This window comes from Chaetodon auriga, chromosome 10, assembly GCF_051107435.1.
Source record: "Chaetodon auriga isolate fChaAug3 chromosome 10, fChaAug3.hap1, whole genome shotgun sequence".
Lineage (NCBI taxonomy): Eukaryota > Metazoa > Chordata > Actinopteri > Chaetodontiformes > Chaetodontidae > Chaetodon > Chaetodon auriga.
In genome coordinates this window covers 12,775,435-12,789,652 of record NC_135083.1, presented here as the reverse complement: position 1 = coordinate 12,789,652, position 14,218 = coordinate 12,775,435, and positions in this window count along the sequence as shown.

The following is a 14,218-nucleotide window of genomic DNA, read 5'->3' as shown; positions in this document are numbered from 1 at the left end:
AGTCGTGTGTTTCATTATGGACTGAACAACTTAAAATGGTTCACTGGTGAGCTTTTTCCTTTTCCCTGCATTTCCCAGACCCAAAGAGTCAACAACCCAGACAAAAGGTGTGAACGTATTTCAGTCAAGCCTTAAACTTGTCACAGGAAAGAAGCTTGTAAATTAAACTTGTGACTTGTGAACTTGACTTGTGAAACATGAGCTTTTCAGACAACTGACTGTAGAAAAATTGCCATTGCTTCCTCTTTTGTGCTGGATTTGTCGCTGATGAGCTGTTAAACAGAGGTGCAACCCCTGCCAAGTTTATCCACTTACTGTATTTTATATAACTGAAAATTAAACTCTGTGGCTGTGCTGGAAACATCTCAACATTAATTTATATGGAATACTTTTGACTGGATGCGCCCTTGGAGCAGCATTCTGTCACACAGATCTACATCTTATTTATTTAGCTGATTACATTTAGCTAGTTTATGAGTAGGAGTTGCAGAGACAACCGGCTGGGGCAAATAAGGGTCAGTAATATTTTCAGCTTGTGAAATGGTGTTCACAAATAATTTCTGTAAAAAAAAAAAAAGAAAATCATGCACGTATCTGAATGTGTGAAAAAACAATTTGTGAAAACGCACAGGTATAATTTGCACATGTACAAAAAGTTTTTGGAGCTGTAGAAATATTTTGTGGATGTGGAATTAAAACCTGTTCAGGAATATTTTGAACAGTGAAGTTTCACAAAGTCTAAGAGGCAGACACACAAATGTCCTATCTGTGTATGTGACCCTGAAGTATACAAGCTATAAACAACGAATTACAAGCACAAATTTTGACCATGCTTTTATACCTGAGCTGACTAGCCAATGAGCATTGCCCACTGACCATCCAATCAGAGAAGCCAAACTGTCCAATCAGGGACAAAATTTTCAACGTTGACTTCCGCATATTATCCGCAAATAATAAGTGAACACTATTTCACAAGCTCACGTCATGTGCTTCAATACAAGCAGAAATCAACTTGCAAAACTCTTCCCATAATTTGGTGGAGAAGGGCCAAGACCAAAATAAATGAGATACATCTTCAGGGTGTCCTTCACAGAAAGAGCAATTTACATCTATATCTTTTTTGAATCGTTGTTAAAAAAAAAAAAAAAAAAAAAAAAAAGTAAAATCTGTGAATTATTTTGAAAGATACTTCTTTTACTTTATTATTTAACATATATCTAGCTGGCAAACTCCAAATCTTTTTCCAGTCAAGGTTATTAATTGGCCAAAGTTATCATTATCATTATCAGTTTTTTGGGAGTTGTTTTAAAATGTGCCGAAGCGGAAGTGCAAGCAGGGCCGTGTTTGTGTTTCCGTTCTGTTGATCTTGCATTAACCAGCGATGAGAAATGTATATGTTAACTCTGTGTTCTTTCATGTCTTTGAACTATTAACTTCTCGTCTCTCATGAGAGAAGGTAAGAAATCAATCAATCTATCAATCAGGTTTATTTGTCACATGTAATGAAAATAAGGTACAATCTCAACAGGAAGGACCGTGATGGCGCGTGACTGAAACCGCTGGCTTGAGTTTGACTCGTTTCATTTTTATTTTAACGTTTGAACTTTGACCACGAGGGGGCAGCACAGACTAACTTTAGCTCGGTCTGTATGAGCAGACTGTGTTAGCGCTACAATAGTCATATTTCTAAGTGACGGAAGTAGGTATGCAATTTTGTGCATTATGGTAGCATGCACTGTCTTCTTTTGTCAATTAGTTTGCAGTGTTGAAAGATGCTGTTTAAATTGAGTTTGATTGTATATATATTTATGATATCTCTCAAGTTTGGCCTGTGTATTAAAGAGACCAGCATAAAGATCTAAACACAGAACTTCATAAAAGTGCCAGAAAACAAAGGAAGACGTGTACCTTGTCAAATCAGGTTAGGTGTGTTTTTATGTTCTGACATTAAACAGTAAACAGGAAGGATCTGATGAGGAAGGATAGCAGAAGGATAGACGAAGGTAATGCAAAAATATAAAGAAAAAACAATGAAATTTACAATGTGTAAGTATTTATGTTGAATATTATTTTCATACAGGGTTAGGTCACGTTTCCGGATTCAAGAGCGTTTTTACCTTGTTGTCCCTGCAAGAAATACAATCAAACTTAATACCTCAACAGCAACACCAGAGGGTTGAGAAGGTCTAAATGCTGGTTTTGAGTTTCTGGCTTTAAGAGGGGTAAGTGCGTGTGTGTGTGTGTGTGTGTGTGTGTGTGTGTGTGTGTGTGTGTGTGTGTGTGTGTGTGTGTGTGTGAGTGTTTGAGTGTAGGAGGTGTCTACTGATGACTCTGAAGAAAGTTTAGAAGTGGCCCAAATGAGGATTAGAAGAACAGGAGGTTGAGCTTGTTTGACACAAAGTCTTCAGAACAAACAGGGGTGTTTGTTTATCCTGATCAGTGTTACTGCGGTGCATGTGTCTGTTTGTGTGTGTCTTTCTGTCAGCCTCCCATCTGTCTGTCCATCCATGTTTGTGTTTGAAGCTGAATTCTGCCAGACTGCATGATGACTCAGCCGTTGTCCCACTGTACAGTCTGTCATCCGTCCCGCTGCGTCGTCAGTGACTCAGTGATCATTTCTCCGTCCAGGCGGCTGTGACCCCCCGAATGAGCCAGAATCACGCCCAAACAGCAGAGTGTTTCTGCATGTGTGTATATGTGTGTCAGAGAGACAGGGTGCCCCGAATAGCAGTGTGCATGTGTGGGTGTTTATCAGAGGAGATGTCGATGCATTTTGTGTTTGTGTGCGTGTGTGTGTCAATGACCCAGAGAGACAGCAGGGCCAAGAAATGACTTAAACGGCCACAGCTGCATTTCCATGGCAAAGGGGAGTTTTAATGGAGGGACATTATGGGCTAGAGAGCAGGGTAATGACCGCTCTGGCCGTCGGAATGCCTTGATCTTATCACCATGGCGAGAGGGGATGCTCCCACTTTCTGATGGTCTAATAGCCCCTGCTCTAATAGACAGGCAGCCTGGGCCACTGAGGTCACCCGGAAACACAGGACCAGCCCTCCCACACACACACACACACACAGGCACACAGGCACACACACACAAACTCGTAATGCTGCTTTTCTCACCTTAACTGTACACATGGTTAAAGGCTCTTACCTATCATAACACAACCTCTTTGTCAAATAGGCTGCATGTAGCAAGTCTATTTGTGATGGAAATATAATCAAAGGGCATTGCTTCCAGGAGAGGAAGAAACAAGGGAATGGATGAGGAGAGAGAAGAAGAGAGATAAGAGCTTGTTGAAAACCTGTTTGTAGAAGAATGGCCTGTCACTGATTTGGCACCCTCACACACTCTCATATTCACACACCCTCCCGAGTCTCACACAGCACGGCAGAGTGTATACACGGACAAATCCTATAAGTCCATTTGAATACCACAACAGTCTTCTTCTAATCTGTTTGTTTGAAATTTGTGATGAATCGGCAATTTTCAGCGCACCCAACGCGGGCCTTATCCACACCTATTTGTCCACGTTAAGGGTTGAGTTATTTCTCAACACGACTGGTTGGATGCCAGTGGAGGTGTGTGTGTGTGTGTGTGCGCGCGTGTGTTTGTGTGTGTGTGTGTGTGTGTGTGTGTGTGTGTGTGCATGTGTGTGTTTGTGGGTGAGAATGTTCTTTATCTCACTCAATGAGTGAGTGGAGGTTGGCTGTAAGGCTATCTGTCCCTCTCACACACCCAATCTATCTCTGTCACTGTGCTTGCAGCCTGCGCACAGACACACACACACACACACACGCACACACGGTCACACACACTGACGTTACCTTTGTTAGATGCTGGCATTACACCAGTGCCACATTATCGTGTATTTGATACTAGCCAGACCAAAAATGACAGTAATGACTAAAGCGAGGTGTGTCTCTGTTGGATTTGGTTGTAATCAGATTAAGAATCTTGATCCAGGTTGAATTTATCAAAGTCTGTCTCACTCTGTCATGACAGGCAGACAGACAGTGCTCTGCGCCTGTACTGAAGTGTCCCATTGAGCTTTCTGAAGTGGACTTATCTCCTACCAACCCTTGTCGCATCTCACTCTTTCCTGGATCCAGACAGGGCTGAGCGCCACACTCATCCTGCCCTCCTCGCACCAGAGAGGCCTCTCTCCTCTCGGCTCAGCCCCACACTTTAGAGGCCCTCAACCACACATCCTCTTTGCAGTTGGCAGAGTGCCGTGTGATGCTCAAGGTCTTGTGTGTGAGGACTGCACAGTTGATGGCGTTGGTGATGATGTTGACAGAAATATTGATGCTACTGCTACAGATACTGCTGATTCTGAGTCAGTCTGAGTCAGAGCTGATTGGCTAATGATGATTTAGCTTCTGGGGGCAATGGCCAGTGTTTCAGGGCATCCAGTGTAGCCAGTGGATATCTGGGTAACGGGGGCGCCGGTCATTATCTACAGCCCAATTAGCAACTTGACTTTCAAACTTGACAACAGCTAAACATTTTGGCTACTTTCTATAAACATATATCTGCATATGAATGCGGATAATTTTAGAAAAGCTAATGAAAATACATTAACAATAACCCAGATGAATTAACCATAAGCAAGACTCTTGAGTGGAAGGCTGCTTTAGGAAAGGCAGTGTGGTGCATCAGACCATCTGCACATGCTGTAACATACCATAATTACGTTAATGTTGTAAGTGTGTAGAGTAACTACACACAGAGCAGTATGCCTACTTTTTCTACCATCTGGCTGTTCAAAGTTTACCATACCACATCACACCTTATAAAGCTGGCTTTATGGGCTTAATGCATCTTCTTTTCCCTCACTTCGCATTTGTACCTTGTACTTTGGCCACTCACACATAGGACATGAGGAACAGACGCAAGGATGCATGGGAGGAATCCACACAACACCTATTTATCAAACAGGGCACATACTGCTCAAGTCAGGTGTAATTTTGATTCAGTTGCTTATGACGTGTTGGACGAGTGGGATCACCTTCCACTAGACTTATGACAAGCGTTTTTTCTCAGGAACTTTGTCATGTTTAATTCCACCTTGTTTCTCAGATAATGTGATGTGTGGACGCTGTCCAGTGTTTTTTTTTTTCTATACTGTCCTTTAAAATTGGGTTCACACTGTCCATTTTTAAGGCTGTTAGTTCAGCGTCCACTTACCAAAGAAATTCTACACTGTGCCAGCTAATGCTTTTTAGCTGATGAACCATGGTATCATGTGTGATCCAACAGTAAATATATGGCTTAAAGAGATTTGCCAACTTAACTCCCTAAATACACTGATCATCAATAAAATGCCCTCTGTGTCATCTGTGTCCAACTGTCCAGCTCCCACATATTTCCTTATCTGAATCGAGGGTCTGAGGTGAGATGTTTTCATATGCTGCACAGACTGTAAAGCCTGCTGAGGCTAAAGGAGGCCATTTGAGGACAGGCTTATGCACTCACATCTTCCAGCGGATGAAAAGGGTGGCCAAACTGGCTGGCACTTTCAAACGCATGCATTATCCTCACTGTGATAATGCTGTGCAAACTAAAGGTTTTGTTGGTGTTCACACAAACAGAACTTATAAACAATGCTATTTTATCCAGTGTAACCCTGCCTTTGTCATATACCGTCTGTCTCGTCCACGTGTGGAATGCTTTTTCTGCGTAGACTGTACAGACGCCTGACGCCTGAGCACAAATATGCCCTTAGAAGTAAGAATTGCAATTACCCTATGGCTATGATGTCTGAGAAGATTCTCAGTCATCCAGGTCATGGTTATCCAAGGGGGGTCGAGCCAAGGCCAACTGGATTTGGTTGTAGAATCGTTTCACCTCTCATCCACGGGGCTTCTTTGGTTCTGACTGACTGTTGGGGAGTCTCAGTTTTGTAACCTCTATGGGGTTGTTATTTCGGTCATTGATACCACTTGGATCGTTAGTGCTCCTGCCTGTGTAACCACAGTCGTTAGAGTCACTCTAAGTTTCTACAGCCAAGTCCAGTTGGCCTTGATTCAACCCTCCTTGGATACCCCATGGTTAGACACTTCAGTGAATTTCACAATGTTAATGATTCCTTATTGTGCATGAAGGACATTCAGTGTTAACATTTGGTTGGGGGGGGGGGGGGTTCCACAGAATATGGAAACTTAACCTGAGGGAAGCTTTTTGGATTCATCTACTGGATGCAGTGGAGAATCCTGGTCTTGATGAGGACATAAACTCTGTATAGGCTCTTCCCATTTTTTCCCTCACAGCCTATAGTAAAATAATACAGTATTAGCATCAGATTTCTTGTTATGTCTTTTTTCATTATTCTCATTTTGTCTCACCTGTCATGTTGTTATCTGGGCAATGAGCTTTCCTTCCGTTGGCTGTTGCTACCATATGGTGAGGCCACACCCGTTTTAAAGACTTGATGAAGACCTACAGTGGTTAAAGCATGTTGGCTTTTCCAATTATTTAGCCAGTGCAGTAAAGGCTTTTTAATATTTACGTTCTGGTTTGTTACAATTCCTTACGCCTGGATTGCATTCTTGTTTTCAAGTACTGTACTCTAACACTTCCTGTCGACCAGTGGGAATAATATTATGTGGGAAACTTACCATGAGGTAAGCAAAAGTTGTTCAGGAAGAAAAATCCCACCATGACCCTTTGGGGATCTGAAAGCTTTACTTATGCATACACACATATTTTGTTCGATCACTGAAACTATAAATGACTAAAACTGATCTAAAATACAAACGAGTCAAATTGAAAGAACAGAGGATGAAAACAACAATGAAAAAAATCTATCTGCAAGCAGCAATGCATGAGATCTGCCCATGGGACAAACACAAATAGACTTTTGAAATACTGCAACTGTCCAGCTCCACTATGTACACGTACACAGACACAGACACAGACACACACACACACACACACACACACACACACAACTATATACAAACAGTAAAACAAGTACATCAGATTAAACAAGAGAGATTTAACGACACATCAAATGCTATTTCATCTCGTTCGTTGAATCTGAACAAAAACCAACCTGTAAAAACATTACGTGGTTTTCAGGGGGGTCTTGTCGCCATGAGGTTGCCAAGCAACCATCAGAGATTCACAGAAGTTGCAGCACCCACCCAAGACATAATCTGAATGGCAAACCTACCGAAACCACAATGTGTGATTTTACACTTCGTTTTTCTTAAGGATTAAACAAACGAGATATAATGTGTTGATTAGTGAGCTACAGGACGTGCAAACCTAAATATTTAATGCTGGAGCCGTCCAATTTAGCATGCAAAGTGCGTCAGACCACATTTGGTGATGTCCCTTGTTTTTTCTGTGTGAGGACAAATAGGCGAGTGACAATATTTCATCTATCCTGTGTTTATCCCAGGGGCAAGGACCTCACACGCAGCTGCTTACAGTTATATTTTTATGTTGTTTTCATCCTCATGTAAAGTGTAATTCCTGTAATTGAGCTCTCATTTGTTTTAGTGATTGATCCATCTGTCTTTCTTAAACTCTCTTTATAAGGAGAAAGAGCAGCATCACCAACATTTGTCATTTGTGGGACTGTTGACTGGTTCGCCATACCGAACAAACTGATAGTCAGTTAACTGTCAGAGGTGGAGGCTGTGACTGTCCCGGTCCTGGTGATGACATCCTTGCACATATATTCATGGTGGTTAATTGTTCCTATATGTTTTCCTGCATGTGTAACTGCATGTGGTGTAGTCTGCTGTGGTGTACTGTTGCGAAGGGGAATCTTGTTTGTTGATTTGTTTACCAGGAGTATAAACAGCTTTCTTTCTCTCTCCCTCACTCTCACTCTTTGACTTTAATCTGTAGGGCGAGAGTGTGCGTTACAGCTGCTAGGCTTTCCTTTGCAGGGCAGCCATAATGTCAGATTCCCCCAACCAATCCAAGACACAAGCCCCCATCAACATCCCCTTCCTTTACAGCATGTAACTCCATCAGAGTGCATGTTGCTCGTGCTGTTGTTGTTGTATGCGGCTTGGCTCGCTGTGCAGTAAACAGCTGTTGGTGCGTGCTTTAGTGTTTGATAAACACATTAGACTGTTGTTTATTCTCCCCTAAACTATCCCGGTTCAAACACTTGATAGAGATGGAGCTCCAAGCCAATAATGGAGACGTGAGCATCGTTATGGTACTGTGAATAGAGAGAACAATTTCATGCTGTCCATGTTATGCATGTGTACACACAGACATGTCAGCATGCATGAATGCGTGGCTTTCGGCTGTGTGCATTTTTGACAGTCATCAGTTCTGGGTAGCAAGGATGAAAAACGATCTCCAGGTGTCTTGTATCAGTTTCAACATCTTTCCACCCTGCTATACCTTTTATATCAAGGTGTTTATCATCAAACACCTTTTAAAGTTTAATCCTCTGATACAGTATATGTGTGTGCATGACAGAACTGGTCAGCCGCAAATTCAAAATTTTCTTTTTCCTACAGGGTTTTCATGAGACCATGCAAAATATAAGTGACTTATGCTTTTACACCCTCTGTGTGGGTGCATGTGACTGATGTAAATGGATGTTTTCATGAACATTGTGCATGTCTGTGTACATCCTTTCATATGTGTATATGGTGGGTGGTAATAATAATAATAATAATAATAATAATAATAATAATAATAATAATAATAATAATAATAATAATAATAACTTTATTTGTATAGTACCTTTTATTCAGGAATTGCAACTTTACAAGAAAGAAATCATGTGCACCAAGTGGGTGCTTTCATAAAGAAGACAGAATGGACATAAAAACAGATAAAAATGAATGTAAAATAAGATGGAATAAAGACATTGCATAAAACCAAACAAAGGTAAAAACAGAGTGGAATAAGGCAAATCACAGCATAAAATGATGGGTTGGTTAAAATAGATTACATAGAGCATACAGCATTTTAAAAGAAGTGCAGCAGTGTGTAAGTGCGAGGCAAAGCGCAAAAGTTTTAGACCTGTATCAGGAAGTCATAGCTAGTGAAAGGCTAAAGTGAAGAGAAACGTTTTTAGCCTTCTTTTGAAAATATTCAGCGAGCTGCTTCCCTGATATCTGTAGGTAGTGTGTTCCAGAGCTTTGAGGCTTCATGGATAAAGGCTGAATCCACAAATCTTCTTTCCGCTGTTGCTGGAAACCTGCAGCGGACCAGCAGTAGATGATTGCAGTCTTCATGGAGGCAAATAATAAATGAGGGGGTTAGCGATGTAGCTTGGTCCTTGTCCATTAAGGGCTTTGTATACGAGGAGGAGGACCTTAAAATCAGTCCTGAATGTTACAGGAAGCCGATGCAGAACTGCGAAAACTGGACTGATGTGCTCTCTCCTCTTGGTTCTGGTTAATAGCCGAGCTGCAGAGTTTTGAATGAATTGAAGTCTTTCAGTGTAGCCTGTAAATAGTGCGTTACAGTAATTAAATTGGCGTGAAATAAAGGCATGCATCAGTTTTCAGCATGGTGGTACAGTGATGTTGGTGCTGCTGCCTGCCCTCCTCAGTTTTCCGGTCTGAGGTGAATCAAAGCACTGTCAGTAGATGGCTTTGGTTACAGGGGGAGGATGTGGACACGGCATGGTATTGCCAAAACAAGGTGTGTTCTGTGCAAGCCTATAATTAAAATACCACTGTTCCTTTTGGCATTAAGACACCAGTGATGTGGCTGCTTCCCTTCTCTCCTGAGCTTTTGTTTGTAATTAGGTGAATGGTTAGACTGTGTTGTCTCACATGTGACAGTATGTGACATTTGTTACATCCATTTCTTTCTGTGTGTCATTATTATTTTAGCATTTCTATCCTATTGTAGTGCCTTTATTTACACAACATTCAGTAGCATTTCCGATGAAAACCCTGATTATACAATGATGATGATGCATTTATATGTTGTGTTTCTTTACATTTGTAGTGGCCGTTTGAATTTGACCTCAGATTACAAAGTGAAAGGTCAAATCTGTGCTAACAAAGTGCAGATATATTAATAGCAACAGTAAAATCTCTCATCTATTGATGTGGGAATTGAAAAAAATCCTAGATGTATGAGATCAGGCTCCAGATTTGGGTTGTGTAGCATTAGCATTGAAGCTGGGTTAAGCCAGTGTGAAAGCTCTATTATGCTTGATTGAATTATCTCCTTACAGCGAACGGGAGGCAGGAGAATAAATAACTCTGAATGGAGAGAAATACAGATGAAGTTCCTTCTTTTGTTTTTGCAGCACCAGCACTTGATTGTAAAACTGAAATGATATTGTTCCTGTGGCAGCTCTGCGTAAATGTTTTGTGTGCAGTATTCCTCCATTTCATGTCGAGCGTTTGCTCTGTTTACCATTGTTTACTGGGTGACTGAGGCTACTGTACTGTGCCCTTGCTCTTGATCAGCTGTCTCAGTGCTGGTGGAAGGTGAATCCCAGTCGTGGGTAGTGTGGAGGCTTGCCGCTGTTGCAACGGACTGCAGGCATCACCACACTGATTGGGAACAAGACACATATTAAGACAAATATAATCCTAAATTTCTATAATTCTGTACCTGGGTTGTTCAAAGTGCCAATGAGAATATACAGTATATTCTGGGAAGATGAGCAGGAAAATGAAAATTGGAAAAAGCTGCACCTCACAACACAAACAAGACAGTCTGCTACATTCCGCATGGAGAGTGTTTGTTTGTGTGGTGTGAGTTTGGGATTCCTTGTACAAGCAAATTTATGTGTATCTTCAGAGGTTTGTGTTTTTGTAGGTGAGGAGTCTTGGAGACTGCGAGTGGGACGTTGGCTCCAGTGATGTGGTAAACACATCTACTCCACTCTTAGCAACAATAAACACACAGTTGTGAACATGTTTGAGTGCAGGTAGATATTCCAGTGGATGCTTTCACCTTTCATCCATTTGCCACTGAAGTGGCCATGGCCTTATGCTATTTTTTGCTCAGTGTTTAGACCCTTTAAAGTTGCATAGAGTACACAGATTTTTTACACAGAAGACAGCCCTTTGCTGCAGTATGTGCTGATTAAAAGTGACAGGGATGAGCTGAGTTTTGGTTTGATTGTGTGCGCGCGCTGGGATAGCTCAGTGTTATCTGTCAGTGTCACTCAGGTAGCCATGGTATCACTGTTAGTGTCAGCATCAGTGTGTGTCAGCTGGTATCCCTCACTGGTATCTACGCCTGTGAGGCCTACACAATTTGACCCTGACCCTGTATCTCTCCTGTTTCCCACACCTCTGTCTCTTGTTGTCTGTGTGTGTCAGTGTGTATTGTCAGCCCAAACCCCCAGATTCACTGGTATGTTGGTGGAATTTCGACTATTTTTCCAGGTCACTGTTGTTTGTGCCTTGCGAGGTGTGTCTGTAAATTCCCACACAGGGAGGGAGATAAACACACTCACACCGCCACACGTATATACAAACCTCGTTACATGGCAGTCCGACACCTTGTACGGTGAAGAATTCATTGTGACAAACTGTCTAAGGGCTCAACAGGTTCAGCAACAACACTCTTTGTCCTTTAACCCTCACAGTGGCTGTCTGTGAATATTCTGCTGTACAATGCTGATCTTGACTTTTGGCCTAGCAGTTAAATTACAGATAAATTAGGGTTGACAAATTGGTGCTTTGTCAGGTCACACCGGCTTTCTACTCACAGAAAATTCATTGAGGTCAACCTGCATGTGGTTGTACATGTCAGAAGTTGGAACAATTTTAGAAGCACCGGAAATGTTTTACATGCAGCCGTGGCTGAGTGCTGAAATACTGCTCTGCCAGTTGAGGGAAATTGTTAGGAAAATTCCACTTTTATTCTTTGCCAGATCAAAGAATTAACTTGGCACCCAGTAGCCTGTTGGCCCAATATTTTGAGTTACTTGGAAAAGAGAACTGCAGTTGTTATAGGGGTACTACTTTGATGATGACTTTCGAAATGTGTTGAACCAATATACGAAATGACAGAGCAAAGGGGCAGTTAGTGAAGGTTGAGGGACTTGGGGGGAAGTGGTTGGGGGTGGTGAGTGGTGGACATTTTTTGCTCTAGGTCTCAGGAGGTAAGTGTGTTGTGTCGTAATCCCTTTTTTCCCTCAGCGCAGACACTGCGATTCATACCCACACTCTCCCTCTCTGTCTCTACACCCCTCGGGTCCTGACAGGTCACGTAAATATTAGTCTGAGCTCCCTAATAAATCTGCACCTCCTACTGCTCCCACAGCCTCCCAACCTGAACCTGTTCCCAACAAAGCGGCACCACCTAATACCTAATGGCTGACACTCACCCTATCGGATGGAGACAGAGCAAAAGGATGAAAGATAAATGGAGGAGTTGACACTGTAGGCAGCTACTCTGTAGGCCAGATTTTAATCCAGCAGAGCAGGTGTTCTTCTGAATAACTTCAACTCTTTGCTGGCCAGCCAGAGGAGAGCTTAGTGACATGAGCAAGCCGTTAATGTTTAGGAGGTGTCAACAGGCGACGGATTAGTGGTGGTCGTTCATAGTGCTGACGGTTCTCTGTTGATACATCTAAACTTTATGAACCCTGACCTCGCCAGACTCCCCCTCCAAAATGGCCCTGGCTGCGCCGGCCCGGAGGGGTAAAATCATCCCGCCGCACACATTCACACACGCTTGTATGTTTGCATGCACCTTGGGGTCACAAACAGTGAGTGACAGGGTAGAAAGGCTTGCTAACATACTGAGGGTTTTACCAGACAGGTGATAGGTGAGCTGAGGGGGGCACTGAGGGGGTCCTCTCCTAGCCTGCAGGTATGTACATGTGAATATGTGTGCGAAACAGATCACATATCTGACACCCAGACCACCCCAAGGTGAATGTTGTTGGGCATTTGTCCTGCTAGATTCCCGACAGACAGAGGGCTGTATCAGAGGCAAGGAGCAGGAGAAAGGTGGAGGGAGGGTGTCAGAGGGAGGTGGCAGGTGGGGCGAGTAATGGTGATGAATTGTGGGGAGCGCGGTTCTTTCTGCTCAGATTAAGATCTGCTGATAAACATGCCTGCTAGGTCTCTAAGTAACCCTAGACATTTCTCTCTTACCTTCATCCATCCATTTGACTCGCTGTCTGACTCACACCTCTTCTACCTCTCAATCGAAGTTGCTGCTAGATGGGAGAGCCAGGTCTCACACGGTCTAAGCGATGGGCTGCTAGAGTGAAGTTCACCCTCTATTCTCAGGCTTGTTGTCATTTGGCAACCAGAGCTCAGACTGACATGCATTACAGCCTGGACATAAGGTTGATAAATCTACATAACTGTCAGTACCGAGACAGAGAGAGAGAGAGAGAGAGAACATAGAACAAGTTTTAAAAAAGGTCACACAGTTGAGAATGACCGAGATGACGTTGAATAAATGATTGAGGTCATCTGCACAGTCTGCATGGTTAATATTCAACCTTTTGTTTGTGCAGGGTTTGTGTTGTACAACTGGGAAACCTTTACTTTTACACAGAAAAACTGAAAATTCAGCTCAACCACAGTTTGATCTTAACTACGTGTGCCTGTGATTTCCCACAAAGCTGCTCACTGTGCAGCAGTCCCAGTAAGATTACTTGGTCTTGTTGTGGAATTAAAGGATAATTCTGATTTATTACAACTTGGGTCTTATTTTGCAGCTTTGGCGATGGTTTCTGTTGGTTATGATATCATTGTACCCACCTAGTTAATTGCTGAGATCCAAAAGCATGGCGACATCGCTCCAACAGGGCAATGCATTTGGAGCAGCAGCATTCTAACAGGTTGTGAACAAGCCAAGAGATTATCTAAAACACTTTATTTGGAGGTAAAACCAAGTTAATAATAATGTCCCTAATTACATCATAATCCCTTATTGCACAGGAGAACTGTGTCCATGCACAACTACCACAGCCTCTCAAGGTCAAAAATGAACCACAAAGTCACTCTGTGATGTTTACAAAGGTTGGGTGATAATTTTACTGTTTGCCTACATTTTGTCTCCCAGATAGATTCCACATAGACTTGAGGGTCTGTTTAGAACTTGTATGATCTGATGTCTTGACTTTCTTGCCCTTATCTGACTTCTTTTTGGTGATCTCACCACTCCCATTCCCAGAGTACAATGTTATCATAACCAATATTACTGATAGAAAAACCTATAAAAGAAACGTCCAAGTTGTGGTATAGTGGATTTGACCTTGAAACCTCCTGTGTTGCTTGATGCCACTTCTGTGCCC